At 34.6% G+C, this 20804-nt stretch overlaps 1 protein-coding gene across 5 annotated transcripts in view; it reads left to right on the forward strand.

Annotated features, from left to right (window-relative positions):
- OSTN (osteocrin) overlaps positions 1-20804 on the forward strand; it is a 276583-nt gene that overhangs the window by 175536 nt on the left and 80243 nt on the right. The window contains exons 1-2 of one of the 5 annotated variants that reach the window (XM_055382160.2): positions 10728-11015; positions 11463-11520. The exons of 3 other annotated variants lie outside the window; for them this stretch is intronic. The gene's annotated coding sequence lies outside the window, so the exon portion shown is untranslated. Of the gene's footprint in view, positions 1-10727; positions 11016-11176; positions 11521-20804 lie in introns of those variants that run through there. One more of the 5 variants, XM_063704468.1, reaches the window with a different exon arrangement.

The following is a 20804-nucleotide window of genomic DNA, read 5'->3' on the forward strand; positions in this document are numbered from 1 at the left end:
AACACACAAAAAAATTGAAAGGGCAACGATTTGACAGAAAGCTAAATGCTCAAAAGAAATAATACATTTTTAAGTGTTATGTTTATAATACTGAAATAAAATAAATATGAATCAAGAATTCCATACTAAGAAAAATAATAAAATAAGGATCTCAAGTAACGTATGTGAAATAAATTTATCTTCATATTGATAAAAATTGAGAATTTTTCCCAACAGACAAAATGAATTACAAGGAGTATTTTTCAAGAAGGAAAAGAATCTCAGATGAAAGATCAGAGATGTATGAGAAATGAAGAGCAATAAAAGCAATCAATATCAGGGTGAATATAAATAAACATTGACTATGCAAAATAATTACACTGTCTTAGGAATAATATATAATATATAATACATAGTCATATATAATATATGTAAAAAGAATTAAAATATATTACAACAATAAAAACAATAGCTAGAAATGTAGGGGTAAAAAGATTTAAAGTGTTATAAAATCCTTGTATTTTTTTAAGCATAATGTAAAAACACCAATTAATATTGCATTAGTCAATAATATTGTATTCCCAAAGTAATACAAAGAGAATAATAAAAAAATAACTTTCACTTACGAGGTGAGAAAATAGAACCAAATAAACATAAATCTACACAAAAGATTATGAATATGAGGAATAAGAAAAGAGAGAGGATGGATAAATAGAAATCAAAATAGAAACATAATACATTTAAATACAAATATATCAATAATCATATTACCTACAACTAGACTGATTAAAGGAAATATATAACTGAATTTTAAAAATGATACATGACTTACCAAAATGTCTAAACTATAAGAATACAATGAAGTTGAGGTTAAAGACTGGAAAAAGTGGTAGAATATGAACAATAACTGAAAAAAGTTTTTAAGTCTACCAGTATTGAAGTAAACTTTAGTATAAAACACTATTATCAGAAATAAAGACAGACACATCAAATGGTAAAACATTAATCCATTAGGCTTGTATAGTATAAAGTTGTAAAAGACACATTTGTATATACCTAATGCCATTGTCTCAAAATGTATGAGAAAAAATAGATAAATCCATATAGAGGGATATCTCAATACAGCTTAATCATGTACTAATAGAATAAGCGGAAAAAAATCAGTAAGGATGGGGAAAATTTGAACTATGACTAATAAACTTGACCTAATTGAAATATGCGGAACGCTGTGCCCTACACCTGCACAATACACATTCTTTCAATAAACACATGGAATATTCATAGACAATGACTAGCCAAAATAATTTAGTGTACATGTCTTGGCACGTTCTACTAAAGTTGAAGAAATAAATACCTTACAACAAAGCAATTCCACTCAGTATGTATCAAAAAACATACATACATATATGCACCAAAAGATATGCAAAATTATTTGTAACAGCAATATTCACAATGGCCAAGAACTGGGAAAATCCCAACTGTTCATCAACAGAAGAGTGAATATTTATACAATGGAATACTACATGGTAATGAAAATAAATCACAGCTAAACATACCAACATATTAGAATATCACTCACCTAATGCTAATCAAAAGAACTCAGTCAAATACATACTGTATGTTTCCATGTTTAAGAAATTTTAAAAAATAAAGGGTAATGAAGGTAAAAGTAAAGAGTAATATTACAGATTAATATTATTGTTATGTTTGTTGTAAGGGAAGGGATAGTGAGGGGGCATGAAATAGATGTTGGCAGCATTCCATTTCTGGAACTGAGTGATGATTACATAGGTGTTCTTTGTGATAGTTGACCTCTGCAAATATGTTTTCTCTATGTTCTTTTCCATATGTGGGCTATAAATTAGAATTATATGTGGGAATGTATAATTATATATATACACATACATATACATATGTATATGTATACATTGTGTGTATAGATGATCCTCAACACATGTTGGAGTGACATCCCAGTAAAGTGATAAGTTGAAAATATTCTAAGTCAAAAATGGACTTAATACACTTAAACTACCAATAATCATATCTTGGCCTAACCTACCTTTAATGTGCTCTTACATTAGCCTACAGTTGGGCAAAATCATCTAACACAAAGCCTATTTTATAATAAAATGTTCACTACCTCATGTAATTTATTGAATACTATACTGAAAGTGAAAAATAGAATGGTTGCATGGATATTTAAAGTATGGTTTCACTGAACATGTATTGCTTTTGCACCATTGTAAAGTTGAAAAATCATTAAGTTGAACTATTGCAAGTCAAGGCTCATTGTGTGTGTGTGTGTGTGTGTGTGTGTGTGTGTGGTCAGAAATTAGAGTATGAAAAATGTATACAGATTGAGAATCTCTAATCCAAAAAATCCCAAATTCTAAATACTCCCAAATTCTACACTTTTTGAGCACCAAGATGAAGCTACAGTGAGAAACTCCATACTTGGCCTTGGCCTCATGTGACCCGTCACAGCCAAAATGCAAATGCACGACACACAGTTTATTCAGTGTCTCCAAGGGAAAAAAATTAGCTTCAGGCTATGTGTATGAGGTATACATAAAACATACATGAATTTTATGTTTAGATTTGGATCCCATCCCCAAGATATACAGATATTCCAAAATCCAAAAAATAATCCGAAACACTTCTGGCTGCAAACATTTCAGATAAGGGATACTCAACTTGTATCTAGTCAGATATTGAAGTATGAAAAATTTTAACTTTATTTCTGTAGTTGAATGCAATGTACTATCAAGTCCCTCTGACGACTGATAATAGACCACACTTGACCTTCACAAATGAAGGTATTTCATTCTCTTCTTTTTTAAAATAGTCTATTTTGGGTAGTTAGACTGGATATAGCACCAGCTGTCCTTCTTTGGCTCGGATGCCTCCTCTACAGAGCATTCAGAATCTCCTCTAAATTAACATTGAACAAAAATTTCAAGGATATAATACTGAACTAGTGTTAAAATAGTAAGCTCGATAACACACCTACGTAACTGAGTTGTTCCTTATGTCAACTATTCATATGTATCTGTTCTATTTCCCCAAATCAGCATTTTTTTCCTTAAAGGCAAGATTCATACCTAACTCTTAGTTTTTGTTGTTTCTACTCTCTAAAATAATATACTCCATAAACCAGGCATTCACTAAATTTTTATGGATACTAACCATAGTCATAGGCTATTAAGGCAAAATAAGTTGGTGCAAAAGTAATTGCAGTTTTTGCCATTAGTTTTAAATGACAAAACCATTACTTTTAAATGGCAAAAACTTCAATTACTTTTGTTCCAACCTGATAATATCTTCATTTTACATGAAAAGAAAAGAAAATTAAATAAATTAAACTACTCATAGGAACACAGAGAGGAAATGAGAGTTAGTATTTAAATAAAGTGTGATTCCAAAACTAAGACTCTACCTACCAAGCTCTGTACATTCCCTAAATAAAAACATTATTTTATATTAACCTGAAGGTCCATTAGATTCTATGCATTTTTTGTATAATTTCGTAGCTTTATAAAAAGAACAATGTATTTTAAAATTATATTTGAAATATGATAATTTTATTGTGAATACGTGTACTGAGATTATCACATCTAAAGCAGAGATCGGCAAACTACAGCCTTAAGGCCAAATCTAGCCAGATTTCCATTTTTGTAAATGAAGTTTGACTGGGGCCTAGCCACTCCTGTTCATTCATCTGTGGCTGCTTTAACAGAGTTGTGTAGTCACAACAGAGACTGCATGACCCACAAAACCTAACCAATTACTCTCTGGCTCTTTATACGAAAAGTTTAGCGAACCTGTATAAGGATTCCAATATTTTTCAATAATGTTTATTGTGTACTCAGAATTTCCTAGACACCAAAATAAAAAATAAAACGGTGAATTTTATGATCAAGGTAAAAATAAATTATTTTTTACTCATGATGCTAAATTTGTCATTTGGATATTTATATATTATTTTGAATACCATAAAATAAAGAGGGATATATCCATCAGAGTCCAATCAGAAAATTAAAATCACAACAGACATTTGAACAAAAAAATTTAACATAAAGAATTGTTAAGTACTAGAAGTAAATGAGAATTCTTGTGAGGTGCAGAAGTGATAGCTGCAAAAAAAAGTAGTTACCACCTCTAGCCTGAGGAGCACACACAATAAAGGAACAAAGGATTAGAAGAAGGGCTCTGGCCCCAATGCTGAAATTCAGACCTCAGTATCATGGCATGGCTCCCACATGAACACACAAGTCTGCCCATGGCAAAGAAACTTGACGGAGAGTTCAGCCTAGAACTGGTCTGTGGAAACAATCTGCCAATGCAAAGAGGGGATAGGCCAGAGCTGGTGTGTTTAATCACTGTCTGAGCTGCTTGGAAGTGGTTTCTTCTAGGGAAATATGGTCTGAGGATAAAAGTGATGTTCCCTTGCTGAATAATAATAATGGATGATAAACCAGGAGGAAAGAGCCTTCCTTCCTCCATCACCTTGCAGCTTCACTCTTGCACTCTTTATTGATGAAGACTTAATTCCACTAGCTGTCAAGAGCCACAATATTCAACTTCAGTACCATTAAGTGGGGCAAAGATGGGTGGATGTGAATGTGAGCAACGATCGATTGGTATCTGGCATATTTGTGGAACAACAAGTTAATAGGGCATACATGAATGTCTTCTATAACTTTTTTTAATGGACTCAATTAACATTTAGGTCATAAGTTTAGACTAGCTTCAGGGAAGGCATTTTTCTGGCACAAGGCTAAATTTTTGAGGAGCAGGCTATCTGCTTTTTCCTAATCTACGTTGAAAATAAGATAGTGTTTAGAAATATAGAAGAGTGAGATAGATGTATGTTGTTTAGAATAAAAATATTTTAATTTTAGTTTATTTTTCTCTAGAAAAAAATCATCTGAAAGAAGAAATTAATCCCCTGAAAGGGACAGATGGTGTTATGATAGCATTATCAAATAATGCTCTCTGTTCTGCTTTTCTACAGGGTTGCGAATATTTCCAGGCCTCTTCAAACTCTACCAACCTAGTGTTTAGCATTTGCAAAGGGTGTCACACATGTGCTCACAATAATATAATTTTTCTCAGTGATCACGTTATCTGACATTTTTATCCTCTATTGATCCAGACGAATGGAAAAAAGATTACTTCTAAGAATGCCAAAATCACCACGGAATGCCAAAACAGCCACTGCTCCCAGTGCCCAGGCCAAAATTGCTGGTGCCCATGAAGAAGATGACATGATGCCCATGTGGTGACAGAGTTGCCCATAAGTGCTAAAGCGTGACGTATTTCTCTTCTTTTATCTTGGCCCATTTGTTGGACGTTGTTGTCCACTTGGGCTACTGTGTTTACCACAACCATGAATTGCATATACACTGTGAGCCACATGTCTTTAACAGAGATTTAAGACTCAGATCTTTCTGTCTTCTTTTTTTTCTCTCCTTAGGACCTAAGTACATGTCTGCAAAAGGAGGGCCAAATAAAAGTTCTCTCTTCCAGTGAGATATGGACTTCTTTTTTATACATCTCAACCTACTCTACTACTTGGAATTATTTCCCATAAAGCTCTTTGGTGTCTCATACACAGAAAGTCCAGGTAATTCTCCAATGTGGAGCCTCCAGGCATGTCCAAACATCTAAATCCTCTAGGGAGAATTAATGCCAAAATCTGTGAGCCCCTAATATATAAAAATCAAGTTTGCGTTTCCACCAGAAAAAAAATGGAAATTTAACATTGCATCATGTGAATTCTTCTAGTCGCCTTATAAAAATCATGATTTATGTGTCTCTTTCTCTAACTGGTAGATTTCTGAAGAGTAAAATTTTCATTCTGAGTTTTCTAATCACTTTCTAAGCCCTTAACACAGTGCCTAGTACAAATAAGCATTTAGTTACCGTTTGTTTTTCAAATTTGCATAAAAATGACGTGGAGTAACAAGTCAAAAGATGTAAAGGAAAATCTAATGTTGTGTTCATATTATTAAGGCTAATCATTGTGCTCTAGTTTCTTCAAAATAACCAAGATAATTTACTTGATTCTAATCTGCCTTTCATGTATTAAAATGTAAAAAAAGAACCCTAAAGATCACCCCCTGTAATATGTGTGGAAATATTTCCCTAAACTATTGTATTTGCAAGGTTTTCCACTTCTACACTAAGATTTGGTAGCTGATGGAACACACAAGGCCAGTAATAGCAGTTGCTAATGGTAACATATCTTGAGGACAAACAGGAGGAAGATCCTGGGAAGCAGCATGGAGAAAATTGTAGAGTTACAGGGAGGATATCAAAGTAAAAATAGAATAATTTAGAAATCACCATCTTTCTTTGAATGGATATCCTGGCAGTCAAAGTCCCCAAACAGAAGCTGCTTGAGCCAAGACTTCCTTTGAAACCACTTCTATTTCATGGAAACTAATTTTTAAAATGCTCAGTGGTTTGGGAACATGAAGAGTCAGTTTACAAATCATCATCTACTTTGTGAAAAGAAAAGGAAAAAGAAATCATCAAGGACTTAGATTTTAAAACCATATAACGAAGCTAAACATTAAGTCATGTGACAAATTAGAGGGACACCAGAGTAATTTCAACACAGTTTAATCATCAGCCTTCAGTCCTCATAGTGATTATACTCTCAGCTTACATACATCTCTGCATTACTGTGGTGTCTTAATAACATCTGTTAAAAATCCTGACATGTTAGTAATGTGAGGAGGGGACATCCTTCAGTGTACTTATGCCCACAAGCAAATGTCTGTTCTAGTTACTGAGGTTTTAGTCTTTTGGACTATATATAGCTCACTTCTCTAATCTCTGTACTTCAGAATGGGGTATATTTAATAGCTCAAAGAGAATAAGCAAGCTGTGATTATTTATTTGGTTAATGTGTTGGTGTAAAAGCCTGGGTCTATTATAAAATGTTCTAATAATAGGCATGAAGTGAGTGTGAGTTAAATCTGAACATGATAGGGGAACTGCATTATTTTAATCTTAAATATACTACATCTTGTTACTTTTTGAGATAGTATTTTTTAAATTTTTCTAATTTCAAGATTGAAAGATTATGTCCCCAATTATTTCATATTCTGCTTAAATATAACACTTACTTCTAGAACATGCAATTTTATCCAGGAATGCCTTTGCACATAGTGTTTACTCATCCCTTACTATTTTTACACACTCTTCGAGTCTTAACTGAAATACTCCTTCTTTATGAAACCTTTCTCCACTCTCCCAGATAGAGGCAGTTAGACTGCTTTCTTCATGTGCTCACGAAATTGACAGCAGCCTTTGTGCTTGCTATAACATGCTTATTTTTCTACCTCTTGTCTCAGAATGCATTTCTTAGGAGCAAGAGTAACATGTCTTGCTCTTTTTAGGGCTCTAATGTTTAGCACAATTCTGGAACATAGCTGAGAAAAATAGTGATTTGTTAAATGAGCCAACCTGCGTTCTCCATCTTACCACCTATAATCCCTCACTCCAGGACCATATATGCATTTTATTATGCATCAGACATAGAGAACTATTCGCTATTTAAAAAAAAACTTTCACATTTTTAGTTACAGTAGTTTTGTTCAAAGATGTGTATCAGCCTGCATTGCTCATCTCCTGGATGAGACAGAAGATATTCATAGCATATAAGGTGGAAGAGTTGTTCCCTGTTGTATTTTGAAAACTCCTCAGGACTGCCTCAGCTGCCAGAACATCTACCAGAGTATCTTCATTTACATCACAACCCAGTCCTATTTTAACTTTCAAATCTGGAGAAACTAAACATTTGTTTCTCTTTGTATTCGTGTGTCTGATATTTTTCAATGTGCAAATTATCTGAGAATAAGAGAATAATTTATTCAAACTTCAATACAATCTCTATACTTTATTGGAGATGTGATTCGAACCCAGTCACTTCACTTTGTCTCAAGCTCTCAAATAGAAAAGTGTGATAATGATAATAACCACCTAAAAACATAGCTATCTATAGAGTTCAACTGGATGTGGAACTGTGATTATAGTCACCACCTTATGCATTTACTTTTGCATTCCATACAATATTAATATTAATCATCCCTGTAGCCTTACAGAATATATAATGGTATCTACCTTGTACAGAAAATTTACCCAAAGTCATGGTCGTGTGTGTGTATTGGGGCAGAGGATTAGGGAAAACATGACTAGTACAGTAATCTGGCCAATTAGTTGAAATATGGTAAGTGAACAAGTGGAATGCAATAGGGAGATAGGACCATTCTGTTATTTGAATTTTTTTTTTTTTTTTTTTTTTTTTTTTTTTTTTTTTTTTGACGGAGTCTCGCTCTGTCGCCCAGGCTGGAGTGCAGTGGCCCGATCTCGACTCACTGCAAGCTCCGACTCCCGGGTTCGCGTCACTTTCCTGCCTCAGCCTCCCGAATAGCTGGGACTACAGGTGTCCCGCCACCACGCCCGGCTAATTTTTTGTATTTTTAGGACAGACGGGGTTTCACCGTGTTAGCCAGGATGGTCTCGATCTCCTGACCTCGTGATTCGCCCACCTCGGCCTCCCAAAGTGCTGGGATTACAGGCATGAGCCACCCCCGTGCCCGGCCCCGTTGTTTGGATTTTAATCAAGCGTAATACTAAGGTTGTTAAAGGAATAAGCCAGCAATCAACTTTTATAGGAGCTTGTATATTTAACAAAATAATTACAAAGCTAATTTTAGCAAATAACTAAAAAGGACCCATGAGATGGAACCTCAAAACAGGCCGTGTAATCCTGGTGAAGCTACAACAAATCACTTGTTCAATGGAGGGAAAACTTACCATTACCTTAATACAAGTCAGGTATGCAGCTACACTGCGGAAACGAAAGTAAAGATGGTTTGATGCTGCTATTGCTGTGAGGTATGGAATAATGTAATAGATGAATCAGAAATACAGTGGAAATGTAAAATTAATAAATGGAATGCAACAAAAATACTTGTAATATGGGATGACAGAATAGGAAATAACTAATTCCAATGGGAATGATTGGGAAAAGACTCACAGAAGCAGTAACATTTATGTGATCTTTGGAAAATGAGTAATAGTTGATAGAGGGGGAATAGGGAGCATTAAACATAATGTTGTCATGTACTTTAAAAATAACACCTTAAGGATCGAGTCTATTTGAAAAATATTGAGATACTATATTCTAGCTAATGGGTATCCAAAAGACATGTGTCCCAAAAATGGGATCTAAATTCTAGACAAACTTTAAGTGCTGTCATTATATGATCAAAACATTTTAATCATCAGAATTTTAGCAGTGAGATATGTTATTTCATAATTAATTTTAAAAGTATATCCCCAGGCAGCACCAAAACTATAAAGAGAAAGATTTAGATGGTGTTTTGCATTTCCTCCTGAAATTCAGCCAAATTTGGAATATAAATTAACTATAATTAGTTTCCTTTTTCTTTTTTAATTTTTTTTCTTTTTTTTAACGTTTATTTTAGGTGTAGAGGTACAAGTGTAGGTTTATTACAAAGGTAAATTGCTTTCCACGGGAGGTTGATGTACAGATTATTTCATCACCCAGGTAATAAGCATAGTAACCTATAGGTAGTTTTTCAATCCTCACCCTCCTCCTACCTTCCACCCTCGAGGCTCTGGCATTTGTTGTTCCCTTCTTTACGTCCATGCATACTCAATGTTTAGCTCCCACTTATAAGTAAGAACATGTGTGGTTGGTTTTTTGTTCTTGTGTTAGTTTGCTTAGAATAATGGCCTCCAGCTCCATCCATATCTCTGCAAAGGACATGATCTCATTCTTTTTATGGCTGCATAGTAGTCCATGGTGTATATGTACCACATTTTCTTTATTCAGCCTACCGTTGATGGACATCTAGATTGATTCTATGTCTTGCTTCTTGTGAATGGTACTGTGATTAACATACACATGTATGTGTCTTTATGGTAGAACGATGTATAGTCCTTTGGATATACATCAAATAATGGGATTCCTGGTTGAGTATAATTCTGTTTCAAGTTCTTTGAGAAATTGCCAAACTGTTTTCCACAATGTCTAAACTAATTGCATTCCCACCAGCAGTGGATAAGCATTCCCTTTTCACCATAAAACATAAGAAATGAAAATAGTGTCTTTGAAAATAAATTAGTTATGAAATTAAGTGAAATTCCATAATTCTAATTTAATATTTAACTAAATTTCAGAATTCTAATTTAATATTTAATGAATACATTAAGTTTTCACATGGATCCATAGATACTTCTCTCTCCAACCACCATTCCCTGCATCCTCCACTCATCCTACTCCATCTTGGTAAAGGAAAATAATAATTTCTCTTTCTTTGTAAGGTAGAGTATGCATGAGAGGCAATGCTATTTAGGACATATTTCACAGGGCTGAAACTGAGCTCAGAGTAGGAACCTTTTATCTCGATAACTTGATAACAGAGAACAAATGCCAGAATTCATGCACCAAAATTAAAATCCAATGGCAATTATATATATAAAAAGTCAAACCAAGTAGTAAAGTGCCAGTAGTAAAGTGCCAGTGGGAGTCAGCAACAAACTGGTGATTTAAGAAAGCAGAAAAATTAAGAGTAAAACAGTGTAGTGAACAAAAAGAAAATGATCTGGAATTTCCTGAAGTGGCATAAGGATGCCTCCAGAAGCGAAACCCAAGCCATGTGTAGATTATGTAGGTCACGGACACTTGACAGACCCTGAGCAAAACAGAAAGAGAGAAAGAGCACTCGTCCCTTTCTGCCAGAAAATACAAACAATATATGCCAGAAATGAAGCCACACATTTTTGAATTTCAGTGTCCACGTATTAGTTTAAATCTACCTATTCTGTCTTCAGAACAGAAGCAAATCTCTTCTTGTAGTAGATACAAACCTATCTGAAGAGAAACATTTGATAAATTAACATTTTCTCTCTCATACAGAAGAGAAGATAATGCTTTTGAGAAAGTGTAAGATAATTTTTGAAAGTGACCCAATCAAGGTGCTAACAAAAGAATGGTATGGCTTTTCATATTTAAAACTACTTTTAATGTTCATTAATGTAAGCATATAATTTTATATTTTATACCCAGAATCAATATTTTAAGTCATATAAAAGTACTGAATTAAAGAAATCAATTTTGGCTTGCTTTTATAAATGGATGAAGCTTTAATTTTAAGACATTTGATATAGAAAAGCATTTCCAACAGACAGTTATTTCAGGATAGTCCAATAAGTCAATAACTCCTGCACTTTAAATCCCCAATTCTGTAAAGAGCTATCTCCCTGGGATTTTGAATTCTTTGTATTAAAGCAATAGATACTGGGCCAGATTCTATAGCTTTACTCTTCCTCCTTAATCTGGCCAGCCTTGCTCCCAAAGAAAGATTTTTACACATGTATGTGTCAGCATATTCTCTTCTGTGTATTTTCTCTGAATTTTTCCAAATGTTTTTTCATTCCAGCAGAAGGTTTCTGGAAAAAAATAAAGAATGAAAGAAAAACATAGGTGTGAAGTTCTAGGTAAGTTCTTCTAATTAAAAAAGGGTGAATAGAAATTAATTCTATTGAGAAGGCATGTGATATCTAATTAGAAATGGTTAGAAATGGTCAGAAATGTGGGCTTTTAAGACATCAAGCTTGAGCCCACCTCGGCCACTTTCCAGCTGGGTAGCCTCTATTAAATCACTCAAGCACTTTATGCCACAGTTACCTTGCTTTAAACTTATAATTAATAGTAATACTCAGCTCATAGAATGACTGTGAGGGTTAAAGAAGATAATGAATGAACAGTGAAAGCTGAGTGTTGGCTCTGAGTAAGCACTGAATAAATGTTGGTAACTACTGTTATTGTTACTCGACTTCATGTTTTGGTAATATGGAAGTAAATGTATCATTCTGTGTTTCAGTTTCTTTCACCTTAACCCAAATATCACTCTCCAGTTCACAGGAATGAAGGCTTATGAAGTTGTTTAGATCAGATAATCATAACCAAATAAGTGAATAGATACGTTTTTTTCAATGAGACCAGGTTCAATAAACCATAATTATTTAATAGTGTGTCAAAGGATGCATGAATACAATAATTCATGGAAACATTTTCTTGGGAGTTTGGTTATTTAATGAACTCAGAATCTTTGAAAGCATTTGAAAACTTTTAATAAATGAAGAACTAGCAGGATCTATCCTTTTTAATTTGTAATTAAGCAATTAAGTAACTTATACACATATTTACACTTCAATGTGTATTGTTCTGAGTACTTTTTTTACTTCATTCTGTTTATGTCTATAATGAAATTAATTTTTCTTCCAATAATTTAAAACAATATTTTTGTTATTTCATGTTTGAATTTAGGTATGTGTAAGAAATATAAGCAAAACTTGAATAAGTTTTGATAGCACTCCAGTGCTGCTCAGAAAGGATGGATAAAATAAGAAAGTATTGTAGGAGGAAACGAGAAGAGGATGGCTTTTCTTACACCCATATATCTTTCCATGTGGCAAATATGTACAAGGTTAAGCTCTAGCTTACGTTTAATTTTATGCTACCATATCCACATTTATAATTAGGTTTAAGGCTAAAAGTTACATTTTAATTGAGGTATATTGTTATTCTTCACTTTGGCAGGTCAATGAATTCTAGTAACTTCGCAGATGTATGAGTGAGAGTTTATTTCAGGTAATGAGCAAGATCAGTACAAATGCTGAAACAAAGGCTCAATGTGAAGAGTAGGAAACAGAAGTCTTTTATATTCTAAGAAATATAGAGAAACAGGCTAAGCGTGTGTGATTTCTATTCAAGGAAACAGTTCATGGTGATAATTGTAGGCAAGATCTTTTTAAGCCTGGACTTTGATTTGTAGCTTCAATTATTTTTTTAACATTCATGGAAGCTGAAAGAGAATGTGAGCCTTGGATGTAAAAAAAAAAAAATGTTACTTTTGTCCATTTATAATTTTAACGTTGTGGGCCTTAAAGCCTTCTTCTAGTTTTGGCTTGTAAATGGTAAGATGCATCCTTATTCAAAAAACATGTGTGCACATACTTAATGTTAGCGTGAGATCTGTCAGCCACTCTTCAGGCACCCTGGCAACTAAAATAATATGACAGAAGGTAAATCTTTCAAATCAAGTTTAAAATATGCTTCCATAAAAAAAATTCATACCATTTGTATAGCACCAATCACATCAAAGTGCCATTATTTTTAAAATTAACACTCTTCTCTGTGAAACCTTGAGTTACTTAAATATACAGCTAAAAATTCCTTACAAACTCTATTGTACACAATGACTTTCTCAAAACCAGGTACACAAAAGACTCTGGGGAAATATTTGTGGAAGTGAAACACACAATAATGTAGTCATGTGGACACATTCTCAAATGGCAGTTGTCTGACAGGAAATCAGAGACTTGAAAAGTGGAAAAATGTTTATGGATCATCTGGATAAGTTTTTTATTTCACAGATGAGGAACCCAGGGAAGCCTAGAAAATATAAGATTTTTCCAAGACCAGCACAGGACAACAGAGTTCCATTCTTACTTCCTGATCCAAATTACAGCAGTCTTTGTCCATGGAGACTCAAAGGGCACCAGAGAGTCATTGCTCTAGTGAACATCTTACTTGTAATCTGCAAAGGGAAGACCTGTGGGTTGCTCTTAATTTAATTCACGGATGGCAGCCAAAGGTCCAGTTCTGCAGAAGGCTATGAGATGTAAAAATTCTGCATGAAGAAAAAGGCGACTTGGTGCCACTACTAAATATATATGCACCTTTAGTACACAAAATCATAAAATGTGCACAAAACCAAAAAAGTTAGTGTGTATATATGTGTGTAACAGAAAGGGAAACAAAGAGATTTGGATAAGAAAATATTCTCAAGGAAATTATATTAATAATTATATGAAAATCTAAAAATAAATATAAGAACATTTAGATATAAATATGGACTTAAAAAGGAAACTTATCTTCACTAATTCTTGACTATTTTTTATGAATAAAACCTATTGCTAGTCCAGCTAAGATTGTCACTTGTCCTTCCTTGACTAATTCTTGACTATTTTTATGAATAAAACCTACTGCTATTCTAGCTAAGATTGATATTTGTCCCGGCTTTACCCAATGCACTTTATCAGTAAAGGGCAATGGCCAGGCATCTGGCCTTGCTACCAAATAGAATCTGATAACTAACCTCTGTACAGCCATGTACCTATTTCAAAACGAACATAACAAAAGAACTCTCCTTATAGAATTATTTTCATGATTAAATAAACTGGTACATGTAAAATGCCCTAGAGCAGCATGTAGTTCATACTATGTGCTCAATAAATTTTACATATACATACACACACACACACACACATATATATATATATATATATATATATATATAAACTTGAGACAGGCTAATTTATAAAGGAAAGAGGCTTAATAGACTTACTGTTCAACATGACTGTGGAGGCCTCAGGAAACTTACAATCATGGTGGTGGAAGGGGAAGCAAACACGTCCTTCTTCACACGGCAGCGGCAAAAAGATGTGCAGAGCAAAGGGGGAAAAGCCCCTTATAAAACCATCAGATCTCGTGAAAATGCACTCACTATCATGAAAACAGCAGCATTGGAGTAACTGCCTCCACGATTCAATTACCTCCCACTCAGTCCCTCCCACCACATGTGGGGATTATGGGAACTACAGTTTAAGATGAGATCTGGGTGGGGACATAGCCAAATCATATCAATCCTACTATGAGAAAGAGATACAGACAAACAAGTGTGTCCCAAAATGGGAACACAGCATAAGGTGGGAATTAGAAGCAAGTTAACCTGAGGACCACTTAGAAGTATGGGTATATTTAGTTTGAAGAAAAATAATTATCGTGGGATATAAATTGTAGGAACACAAATTTGAATTCATCAGAAACAAGATTATTTATCAATTATATTTTTATTTAATACTTTTTGGTAATGAAACTCTTTTTCTCAAAGAAGAATGAGGCCCTACATCTAAAAGCATTTATGCAAAAATGGATATATCAGGAATGCTGAAGAAAGGATTGTCATGTCAAGTGGGAGGGGAGATTAAGAAACTAATAGGCTGGGCACAGTGGCTCACGCCTGTAATCCCAGCACTTTGGGAGGCCGAGGCAGGCGGATCACGAGGTCAGGAGATCGAGACCATCCTAGCTAACACGGTGAAACCCCATCTCTACTAAAAAAGTACAAAAAATTAGCTGGGTGTGGTGGCAGGCGCCTGTAGTCCCAGATACTCAGGAGGCTGAGGCAGGAGAATGGCGTGAACCCGGGAGGCGGAGCTTGCAGTGAGCCAAGATCATGCCACTGCACTCCAGCCTGGGCGACAGAGTGAGACTCTGTCTCAGATAAAAAAAAAAAGGAACTAATAAAGTCATTCCATGCTTTGTTACCTATAAACAAAAATAAAAATTAGATACCTACTTACATTCAAATTGATAAAGAGTGGCTTATTTAGATAATCTGTCATGCATTGATCAAAATTATTAGCACATGGAGGTTTTAACTATAAATCATATACCCTAGTGTGGTCACCAGACATGTTGGGCCAATCAAAATAAGTTTTTATTCAGTGCCCATCAAGATACAGCTCCAGCCATTGCTTCAGAGGGTGGAAGCCCCAAGCTTTGGTAGATTCCACATGGTGTTGGGCCTGCATGTGTGCAGAAAACAAGAACTGAAGTTTGGAAACCAGTGCCTAGATTTCAGATGATGTATGGAAATGTATGGATGTCCAGACAAAAGCTTGCTGCAGGGTTGGGACCCTCATGGAGAACCCCTGGTAGGGCGGTGTGGAAGGGAAATTTGGGGTTGGAGCCCCCACACAGAGCCCCCACTGGAGCACTGCCTACTGGATCTGTGAGAAGAGGGCCACCATCTTCCAGACCCTAAAATGATAAATCCACCAACAGCTTGCACCGTGTGCCTGGAAAAGCCACAAGCACTCCACACCAGCCCATGAACGCAGCCAGTGGGGGAACTTACCTGCAAAGCCACAGGGGTGGAGCTGCCCAAGGCCATGGGAGCCCACCTCTTGCATCAGTGTGACTTGGATGTGAGATATGGAGTCAAAAGAGATTGTTTTAGAACTTTAAGGTTTAACGACTGCCCCATTGAATTTCAGACTTGCATGGGGTTTGTGGTCCCTTTGTTTTGACCAATTTCTCCCATTTGGAGTGGGTTTATTTGCCCAATGCCTGTACTCACATTGTATCTAGGAAGTAACTAACTTGCTTTTGATTTTTCAGGCTCATAGGTAGAAGGGAATAGCCTTGTCTCAGATGAGACCTTGGGCTTCGATATTTGGGTTAATGCTGAACGGAGTCAAGACTTTGGAGGACTGTTGGAAAGGCAAGATTGTGTTTTGAAATGTGAGGACATGAGATTTGGGAGGGGTCAGGGGCAAAATAATATGGTTTGGCTGTGACCCCACCCAAATCTCATCTTGAATTGTAATTCCCATAATACACACATGTCATGGGAGGGACCTGGTAGGAGGTAATTGAATCATGGGGATGGTTTCTCCCACGCTATTCTTGTGATAGTGGGTAAATTCTCATGAGATCTGATGGTTTTATAACGGGTTTCCCCCTTCAATAAGTTCTCATTCTTTTGTCTCCTGCTACCATGTGAAGAAGGATGTGTTTGCTTCCCCTTCCACCGTGACTGTAAGTTTCCTGAGGCCTCCCAGTCATGCTGAACTGTGAGTCAATTAAACCTCTTTCCCCTGTAAATTACCCAGTCTCATGTATTACTGTCTCATGTATCACTGTCTGTATTAGCAGTGTGAGAACGGACTAATACAAGGATATAATCTGACCAGCACAGAGTAGACTAGGACTATTACTTCCAGTGTTTGGATATTACACAGACCTCCAGTCAGTGTTTAATAGTTATATTAACATTTTTAGGCATCCATATAGTAGTGTTGATTTGCACTGGGTCCATAAACTTCACCAGATATTTAGGGAATTTAACGACTTTGTTAGTAGTATTTTGTACTTACTTCAGTGTATCCAGTTATCCTATCTTAGTAAGCATGATATATTGAACAAAATTTATTTATTTTGTGGAGCCTGAAGATCCTCCCCAGAGAGAATTCAGAAATTTGAGTTTAAAGAATATGCAACTTAGAGAGACACTATTCCTTCACAATGTTGAAAGTTGAAGCCTAAATAGCTGCACACCAGGAATGTCAAGGATATCCAGAGCTGTTGAGTTGACTTCTCAGTGCCATTGATGTAGTAGGGTGGATAGAGATGTTGAGTAGGTTTTAGTGAAAAGGTTTTGTAGTAGTCTTTCATGAAAACAAATCTCATATCTGACATTCATAACTGCATGACTTTGAACATGTTCCAAACCTAGTTTCCCCAGAATTTAATTTTGGATAATACCTATATAGTAAGATGGTTTCTAGGATTAGCGGGAGAGACAATATAGTGTAGTTGATAAAAATGTAGACTTTCAGGTCAAAAATTTTTTATTTAAATCCTGGCTTTACCACTAGCTAGCATATTAACTTTAGCAAGGCTTCAATTTTTTTCTTCTGTGAATGATGATCATAATTTCTCCTTTACTGTATAGAAATGAGGACTTAACAACATATAGCTGGCATGTGGTAAGTTCTCAATAAATTATGTTGATTATTATAATGACTGTAAAAAAATACAATACTGTCTCAAACAGGTAATTGATAAATGGTTATTATTTCCTAGTGCCCACCCCTACAATTTCTTATAACTTTAACTTAAGACAATAATTCCTGTCTCAACCTGAGAGAAACCATTGTAAAAATAATTCCTATAAGAGCTCAAAGAGGACAGTTGAATTTCACACAGAATAATATAGCGGCCTTTCTGGCATTATTTGCATTTCAATTTTGCCTTCTCCATTAGAATATAGGCATCTAGAGAGCAGGGTCACTATTTTTATACACCCAACAAAATTTCTTGCACATCAAATAGGAAAAATAAATATTTTAAAACTTTACTTTCTTCATTTGTATAATAATCTTAATAATAGCTGCTCCATTAAAAAATAAATAAGAGAATTGTATCTCAAGCGAACAGGTACTATGGCAGTGATATAAATTATAAAAAGGTTTATAAATTGTGATTGTTGTATGATAATAGGTTATTATTATTATATTAGTGCCTCATTGTAGGAAAATGCTTTTCTTTGGGAGGACCCAATGTCTACATTTGTTACATCACTCTATGTTTAGGCATAGAATATGTGTGTATGTGTATGTCTATGTGATAAATTGGGGATATACGACCGTTGATCTTCTAGTGTGGCTTCTTGTGTCCTGAGGATTTCCATGCCCTTAAACATAAAGTAAGTTATGACCTACTAGAATTTATCTATTAGAATTCTGTAGTTATTGTAACTAGTAGGGATGATCTTAATGGGAAAAGTGTGTAAAGGGTGGAGGATCAAATAGGAAGGCCATTTCACTGGGATTAGCAAAAAGTGTGGCTGTGAAAATAGTTCTTGAAAAAAGGCCAACAAGAATAATTGCAGCTCCACCCCTATAAAAATAAAGGTCAAAGCTAATGTGCTTTGGCTCAAAGCTAATCTGTAAACTGCTAGTGGCTCAAAGGTAATATGTAAATCTCTAGTCTATTGAAAAAGCCCACAACATAGCAGCTATATAGGCAGAATGAGCCCATATGTGGAATACATCAAAAATCAGTACAAAGTCAGAGTAACATGAGCAATCCTAAAGTCATCTGGAGGTTTCTGAAATCAGCCCCTTTACCTGGCAGATCGAGATGAATAGAAATGTGGCTTTCTGGTGTTCACTTCAGGATAAATACAGGGGAAAACACGAGAAGACTTGTGAATGCAATTCTCAAACTTCTGAACTCCATCATTGGAGGGATGATTTATAGAGATGAAAATGCAGTGGGAAAGACTGGACTTAGCTGAATGACATACTTTACATTTATTTCTATAATGTGAGATCTTTCAACTCTTTTTATATTTACAAAATTAAGATGATAACAAAAATAATATTGTTAGAAAAAAGTAGAAAGGAATTATCAAAATATTTTTATGCTGCAAAACAAGCATAAAAATCTTAGAATTTTTATGAGAATTGTGTTTCCATTTAGTACATAGACAGCTGTGCGACAATATCAATTTCACAAAATTATGCAAAACTAACTTTTCTTGAACCCATCTGAGAGGTCACTAAACAACCAGGGGTACTAAACTTAAAATAGTTACAATGCACCATGAGGGAAGGAAGCATACAAACTGTTTCACCTTTGGTAGAGCATTTAAGGAAGTGATTTATGGTGGTGTTCTAGCTAAATTAAAGAGGTTAATTTTTTTTTTAAGTTGAAACTTTAACAAATTTTTAAAGTAAGTGTGCAGTCAGCACGAGAATTTAGAATTCCTGGGAGCCCCAGACATAAGTAAAATGCACATTTATATGTCAGAGCTCTAATAGGCTAAAAATAAAGATACACACCTGCACAGTATCAGAGGCTAGATTCAGAATAGGAAAGAGTAAATTCAGTTGAAACTAAATCAATGGAAATAATTTAAACTGAAATATAGAGAGGAAAAAGGAATGCAGAGAAAATTAGACCACCCAAGAGGTGTGGGAAACATCAGCTGAGCTAACATATAAGTAATTGGAGTAACAGAAAAGGAAAAGAGAGAGAATGGGACCAAAAAAAAAAAATCTGGAAATGTAATGGCTGTTTTCTCCCAAAATTCATGAAAGAAAACAACCAAGAATCTTAGAGAACCCCAAACAAGATAAATACAAAGTAAAGTATAGCTAAGTACATCATAGATAGATGATAGCTGACTTCCCATCAGACACCAGGCAATTCAAGAGCAAATATATAATTAATTTTAAAATATTAAAAGAAGAAAAGTTGTCACCTCAGAATTCTATAATGAACAAAATTTACATTCAAAAACACAGATGAAGTAAACACTTATTAGAGAAAATACTACAAAAAAAGGAGTTTCTTCAGGCAAAATGACAAGGTACTACATGTAAATGTGAATCTAAACACCCACAAAAAGCAGCATCAGCCATGATAAATGTAGGTAAACATGAAAAATTTTAAAAATCGTTTACATTGCTAAAATAGTTAACTATAGAAAGCAAAAATGAAAAAATGTGGGATTATGACAGGTAAACTTAAAATATATGACAATAATACTGCAGAGGATAAAGAGAAAATAGATATTTGCTATTGAAAGATTGTTGCATTAAGTGGAAAATTATGATTTGAAGGAAGATTGTAGCAACATAATGGTGCATATTGTAAACCTATAGCAGCAACTTAAAAATAAAACAGAGGTAAAAGTAACAATCCAAAGTAAGACAGAATGACAGGAAAGAGGGAACAAAGAACAGATGGGGAAAAGAAGCTTACAAAATAACAGTTTTAAGTCTAAGTATACCAATAATTGCATTAAATGCAAATAATCAAAATATACAGTTAAAATTTAGAGATTGTCAGTTTGGGGAAATGAAAGCATAATACAGTTCTGTGCTTTTTAAGGGAACTAAGTTTTGAAAAATCCATAGGTTAACTAAAAGTAAAAAGATAGGGGAGAAGGAATATCATGTCAATAATAATAAAAAGAAAGCTGTAGTGAACAAATTAATATAAAAATAATAATTTTACTCGGGATAAAATGATAAATTACATAATGATAAAGGGATATACACCTAATCAATAGCTTAAAATTCATACAGCAAAAGCTGATACAACTAAAAACAAATAGAGAAATTTACAATTGTACTTA

This window comes from Gorilla gorilla, chromosome 2, assembly GCF_029281585.2.
Source record: "Gorilla gorilla gorilla isolate KB3781 chromosome 2, NHGRI_mGorGor1-v2.1_pri, whole genome shotgun sequence".
NCBI lineage: Eukaryota > Metazoa > Chordata > Mammalia > Primates > Hominidae > Gorilla > Gorilla gorilla.